Genomic DNA, 7433 nt, shown 5'->3' on the forward strand with positions numbered 1-7433 from the left:
GCCCGCTCGGCTCGTGATTTTACGAGTCCGAGCCGCTCACGAGCCGAGCCGACAAGTCGACGAGCGGCTCGGCCCGTTTGACATCTCTAGCTACTGTTCGTCTTCATTTTCTTGAATTCCTCAAAGCTAACCTAACGATCTCCATCAAAATCAACAGATTTAATCATCCCAACGTTGTCTTGTTCAGCACACCACTCATCGAGGCACGTGAGGATCTTGTGAAACTCGACGGATGAGATCAGTCCATTATGATCCTGGTCGTAGAGTTCGAATGCCTCCTTAAGCTCCTTCTCTTCACCGTAAGAGGGATAGGGGTCTGTGTTGGTCTTGAAGGAGGCAAAATCCTAGACATCGAAATGTTTTTGTAAGTATTATCTTGTAAATATATGTAATATATTATTATAATTTATCATATGGTTTTTGAAATATTTTTGTAATTTTGTTAAATTGTATACTTAAATATTGTAGTTACGTGTTTTTCCCTTCAAAGTACCGTGTATATCTTTTTGGAAAAATTACAATACTCCTCTCCAATCTTTGAATAATGTAGCAAATCTATTCCAACCTTCTATTCTTTGTTTTGTATCCTCAACTTCTGAAAAAATGGTAGATATATTTTTCCCTATGGACAGTTAAAATGTTAAATTTGTGTAACATGACAATCTTACACCTTACCCTAATAAACAAAAGGAAAGCAAAGGGGGAAAAAATTAAAGGATAAATCAAATAGAATAAATAAAAAAAATGGAAAAAAGAATGAATTTACTTTTTACCGCACCCACATCACACCTATTCGGTTCAATTTTATAGTATGGCGATATTTTTCTTCACTTTGAATACGACGTTGATGGTCGAACTTAGACCTTTTCGTTTAGTTTTTCTTTCTTTCTTTTTTTCCTTTTTTTTCCCTCTTTTTTGTAACTTGTGCAGAGTTACTACTTGAAAGAGGAAACACATAAAGGAAAAGTTTTCCATTTTGATGCAAGATGGATGCTAGCACGGAGACTGTCAACCTAAACAAAGGTTTTTAGTATTAATGTTGGAATTTAGTGTTAATGGATGAAATCGGATTAACATATAGCGTATGTGCAACATATCGTATTTATGCATACCGTACATACAAATTATCGTATATACAAATTATCATATTTACAACTTATCGTATTTGTAACAACATATCGTATTTGCAACAGTTTACCGTATTTGCAATAGTATATATATATATATATATATATATATATATATATATATATGCAGTATGCAAAACTGTATTCTAAAAAAAATTGGAGAAACTATATTCTCGTTTTTTCTTCTTGTCAATCTGATTTTATTTAAAATATAAATAGAACGTGAAAATAATAAAACTACAAATTATATGAAGCACACGAATAAATTGCATAAATATAAAATCGAAGGAAATAAATAAATAAGAAATGAATTTTTAACTCGAGGCCTGTGTGAGCACAGTTTTCTTGAAACAGATTCACTCCATCACCGTAAGTACTAGAGATTTAATTTCATCGTCTATTTTCCAAAATACAATATTAAAACCAGCAGGATCTGAGCACTACAGATACTACTCGACGAACTCATTAGTATCTGAACAATATTACCACCAATACGACGCTGATAGAAATCGAGATTATGTATGCAGATAGACCAACTTCACAGAGAATGATAATATGCAGACACAGTTCTTCTCCTGTATTTCGTTTGTCAGAATTGTTGGAAAATGAGTTTTAATATATAAGTTAAATCTGCTCATTAACTCTATGGCAATAAGCATTGGAGTTGCTTCAGTTTCTGCATTAACCATTGGAATTTTAACAGTTTCAAAAACTCAAAAGTCAGTTGGAAAAAACAAAAAAATTGCAAAATGTAAATACTTCAAACGGGACAATTTTTGCTTCGTTCGATCTGACATTCGTGTACGCACACAAGTTCAAGGCCCAAAAGCTATTTCAGTTCGTGATTTGCATCCCTCTGCGCGCGCACGTGGAGAGAGCCTATATGCTACATGTGATCTCACCCTTCCAATGTGTAGCCATATATAAAGTGGTTCTTGCTTTCATGATTTTTTTATATGGGATAAATTCATTTTTCCCACGTAAACCATTTTCAATTGTCAACTTTGAGCTCTAATTTCACATTCATCCGAACTTCATTTTTGGCAAATAAATATATAATTTCAATGTTCTCACGAAAGAGAACACAAATCAATTTTGATATTTCAAATTGGACCAACGAATCCCACCGAAAATTGTGCCAAAGTGAGCCACTTACTCATTTTTTTTCGGACAATTAATACTATTGTCTTCCTCTCCAAAATGGGACCCAGCTTTACCTATGTGAAATAAAATCCACCATCCAAAAAATTCTAATCAAGTACTCATTTCTCTGCCGCAATCACATGCTTCAACTTCGTAATTTTCATTTAAATTAATGGCAGAAAGCTAGGGTTACCATCTCAGGTTTTGATTGGATTGAGGAATGGAAGGCAAGGATTATGACTATTAAGTTCCGTCCTAATAATTACAATGTTCTAAAAAATGTAAAGTGCGATTAAATGACAAGATTAAGCTAGACTTCATGAGCTTAAGCGAGTAGAAAAATTTTTATATGGACATGTGGCAGAATCATTCATTTGAATAACGATATTTCGAATCTCAAATTAGTCAAAATGACATCCCTTGACACGAGAGAGAGAGAGATGCCGATGAGTAGCACTTTGATTGACTCGAGAGGTTCAATGTGTTGTGATTTGAATGAATGATGTCATCACGTGTGCATATAAAATCGTTCTACTGAAACTTCACTCCTAAGCGAGACTAAATGACAAGGTCAAACTTTAAGCTTAGGGGAGGCTTGGATGAGTTTTTGTAATAATGAATAATATTAAAGAAAATTTGTTAAGAAGAAAATGAGAGATCATTCATTTCTTTTCTGTTTTGCTTTGCTTTGTTTTGTTTTGTTTTGTTTTGTGCTTGAGTACTAGGTTTAAATTTTAAAAAACATTGTTGATCTGATTTGAAACTTTTTCTACACATTTCTTTCCTATGGATTTTATTATTATTATTATTATTTGTTTTTGTTTTGATTTATGGAATACCTAATAATTAACTATCAATTATCCTCAGTTGCTGGAGTGAGAGTTTGTTTGGGAGATTTTCTTTTTTTAAGTAATGTTCAAACTTTACCAATTTGTAGTTGATTTTGGGGGGATTTCATTTGACGTTGTCGGTTAAGGTTGTACTGAGTAATAATGATTATAAAATTAATTCATAGTTATAAGTTAATAATGATTATAAAATTAATTCTTGGTTAGCTACATTCATTAAATCATTTTTTTTAAAATTCATTTCCAAACATACATTCACATAATAAAATATTGTATACATAAATTTTAAAAAAAAAAATTCTCACTTTTAGTTACATATTCTCCAAAAAATCCGAACGTCAAAATATTAATAAATTTTAGTTACATATTCTCCAAAAAAAATTCTCACTTTTAGCCTTTATTTGGTGTAGACTAAAATCATATTTTTTTAATATATTTTAATAAATAAATAAAAAGTTAGGGTAAAATTGTTTGGTGTGACTTAAACTTTGATAAATATCTAAAGTTAAAGTTAACAATTAATTTTAACTCCTACATTTAGTGACATTCATACGTTCCATCAACATTTATTAAAATTTATTGAAAATTTGATTTTATTTAAAGAAAAGACAAAAGGGCCTTACCATATCAAACGATATATTCTTTGATGATGATGTAGATCACAAAGCATGGTGCTGTAATATTGATGCTTCATGTCATATCAAACCAAGCTGTGAATGTGATGATGAAAACAAGACACAAAATAGAAGACAGATGTAGCAATACAAATACAAAATGTTATATAGAGAGGCCTTTAATGCTGGTATTGGGGGCCTCTGTTGATACGGGGCAAATGTCACCATCTCCTTCTCTTTTTCCCTCAATTCTCTCACTTTTTAACAATGGGGACCCAAATACTGCCCTGCAATTCTCTACAGTCAACCCTAGCACAACTTCACTTCATAGACAAATTATCAATTACGGTCTATGTAGCAGTAGTCTCCAATTGCGAATTGTTGAAAAGTAATTAATTGCAGTAACTTGTAAAATAGTAAAGTGCATAAATAAAATTTATCGACTGATCGAATCTCGTGACAGCACGATATCTTAAAATGAAATTGCCTGTTAATAACTGTTACGATTTCTATGAACAATTATTTCTAAGATACAACGATTACAAATCACTTTTGCAACAACCACGAAATGATTTTATATTATTGCGTGGAATGTGACCCGAACCCTCGACGTCCCACACAAATTTCACATTTTTCACCACTTGACACTTCCTTGAAATTAGTTACTTCTTTCACATATTATACTTAGAGGGTGTTTTAGATCCATTTTAATGTAAAAATACATTTTAGAATAATAAATTGATGAGAAATGTGTGGTCGAAAAATAAGGAATTTTTTTTATTTATGTGTAATATTATTTTAATAAAGAATGTGTGGTTGAAAAGAAAAGAGAAAAAATATATTTTGAAAAAAAAAGGTACCAAACGGGACCCTATAGTATAAATATCTAACAATTAGCATTTTCAAGGCTATTTTTATGAATTATGGTGGTCCATGTAGCTATAAGAAAACATAATATTAATGAATAATTGCAGTCACGACTTCAAATATTTTAAATTATTGCAGTTTTTAACCTGACCCTTTCATTTGTCCTCCAACTGCATGCAATTGAACAGTTTGGGTCATGGGTGCAATAAATAAAAAGTTAGGGTAAAATTTGCAACAATTTGAAAGATTTGAAACTGTGATTAAAATTATCTCTAATATTAATGTACAATGATTAGATGATCAAGTTCAGTATATATTTAATAGAAGAGAGATAAAAAACGAGAGAGAGAGAGAGAGAGAGAGAGAGAGAGAGATGCAACTGGAAGGTAAAAAAGTAAATTTGGAAACTTTACGAGAAAAAGGGCGTCAAGGTCAACACCAGATGAACGGGGCTCAGCTTTTAGGCCGTACAAACCTGTGCAAGAGGTGAGAAATCATGGTATAAACGGAACGGAAAATCATGTCACGGTTAGTAAATTCAGTTTTCACTGAGTACGAGTCTTGACGTGACTCTGATTACCCAACACGTTTTTTAACATAAATTTTACTGACTAATTTTGAAAATAAAAGTAGCTTTATTTGGTGGATATTCAAATAAAAGTTTTAATTTAAATTAAAGTCAATAATTAAATTTAATAATAAATATTTTGAAATTTTTAATTTTTCAATCACACATTTCATCATTTTTTTAATTAAAATATATTAAAAATATGATTTTAATTTAGTCAAAGTCAACAATTAATTTCAACCACATATTTTATCAATTTTTATCAAAATATACTAAAATTCTTATTTTAATTCCCAATATTCAAGTGCTTAGAGCCTGTTTGGAAGTGATTTTGAGAATTAATTTTTTGACCGTTAGAAGAAAAGTGAGATCCACTTTTAAGAGAATAAGTCAAATATGACGTCTGAAAGAGTGAAATAACGGTAAAAAAAATTAATTTTTTGAAGCAAAAAGCGCTCCCAAACAAGCTGTTAATATAAAACAATGTAGTATAATCACTTCCCAAAAGCATAATCTTTATAATCACTTCCCAAAAGCATAATCTTTATGAGCTTAACAGTGTCAGTGTAAGCACTTGAATATTGAGAGTCAAAAGTCATCCCCATATTCCAGTTGGTTTGGTCATTGATGGCGTGTGTATGGCTTAAGATTCATTCAGGTAACTTTTACTTTTAACTTTATATTTTTTTTAATTTTAAAAATTAAAACTTATTTACTAAAAAGGAACTTATTCTAAAGAGAATCCTATGAAGAAGCATGCTACAGTAAGAGCTCGTTCTGTGGCAAGGCAAATGAGGCCTTTGCCTCAGGTTCAAAATTATAGGGGGTCTATTTTGGCCCAGAAATTTTTTTTTAATATTAAAAGAAGTAAAAAGAAAATAATTATTTTTATTAATTATGAGATGATTGAGATATTTATTTGTTGTTTTAATGTTAAATTTTTAATTGGCAATATGTTGTATAATATACCGTTGAATTTTACATTTACGTTGATTTTGGGGGCTTAATTTTTGAACTTCGCATCGGGCCCCGACAATCGCATGATCGGCCCTCACTACAATTACATAATAATTAACATAATATCATATGAGACTTTATTATCTGACTATTTTAAATACAATAAACTTTTTCATCCAATCGCATCTTGTCCAATCAAGTTATGTTACTTCATCTATCAAACGGTAAAAAACGAGGAGTTGAAGAAGATAACGTGTGAAGGAATCAAATAAACATTAATTTGTTCAATAGCCTTGTCTCTACACTATTATAGAGTCAAGGTAGAGTCTGTATACTACCCCTGCCTTGTATATCACATGCTACCATACACACACTGGTTTCCTTCCAACAGACAGAAGAGAGTGTGTGTATTTGGGTCACGTCAACTCATACTTTAAGGGACTACATCCGGGACGCTGCTGCAATTATTTCTTCTTTTTTCTTTATACCAATATTCATTTTGATTTATGAATGAATCAAGTTTGTTAGTACAATGATTTTTCTAATAATTTTGATAATATGCTGCGTGGTAGGTTATCATTAGACAGTTTGAAAAATACTCCATATTTCCCATTAACACTTTTTTTACACTTACACTATTGTCAAGCATGTTTGTACAAATTATTCCTTTACGAATACTTATGGAAAATATGATGTGGAAGACACGAAAATAATGATTTGACTTGGCGAGATGTTATCTAAAGAATTTACTGATATTTAATTAATTTGTGGGCAATCGAGGCTAAAGTTCTTCATTAAAAATACGCAAGAGTTCCTATCAAATTGTATGTACTAACGTCATATCTGATTACTCAAGAGTGCTTATTTAGTGCAAAACGTATTTTAAGCACAATATAGAATTTTTTAGAAGTTTGAAATAAGTAAGGCTAGCATGATTTTCAAATATCATGTATCTAAGATTGTGCAAACTATTATGAGTACTATCTAGACATTCTTCATGTGAAAGCAAAACATAGAACATAACAATATCATATATATTTGATTGATCGGTATAGAATATTATTATAGCTCAATACTTAGAGCAAAAGTGTTCTAATAAGGACGTTGCGTACGCAAGAAAATAGATGTAGAATCCCATATCATCTGAGAAGGGATATTTATTTAATTTTTTTTCATCTTAATTCTTTATAATAATACCACCCGAGATTCACACCGTTTATATATATATATATATATATATATATATAATTGAAGGATAAACATATAGTGAGTCTCAACATTTGAATTAAATTTGCTATTTACCAATGGA

This window comes from Olea europaea, unplaced genomic scaffold (genome assembly GCF_002742605.1).
Source record: "Olea europaea var. sylvestris unplaced genomic scaffold, O_europaea_v1 scaffold686, whole genome shotgun sequence".
NCBI classification, from domain to species: Eukaryota; Viridiplantae; Streptophyta; class Magnoliopsida; order Lamiales; family Oleaceae; genus Olea; species Olea europaea.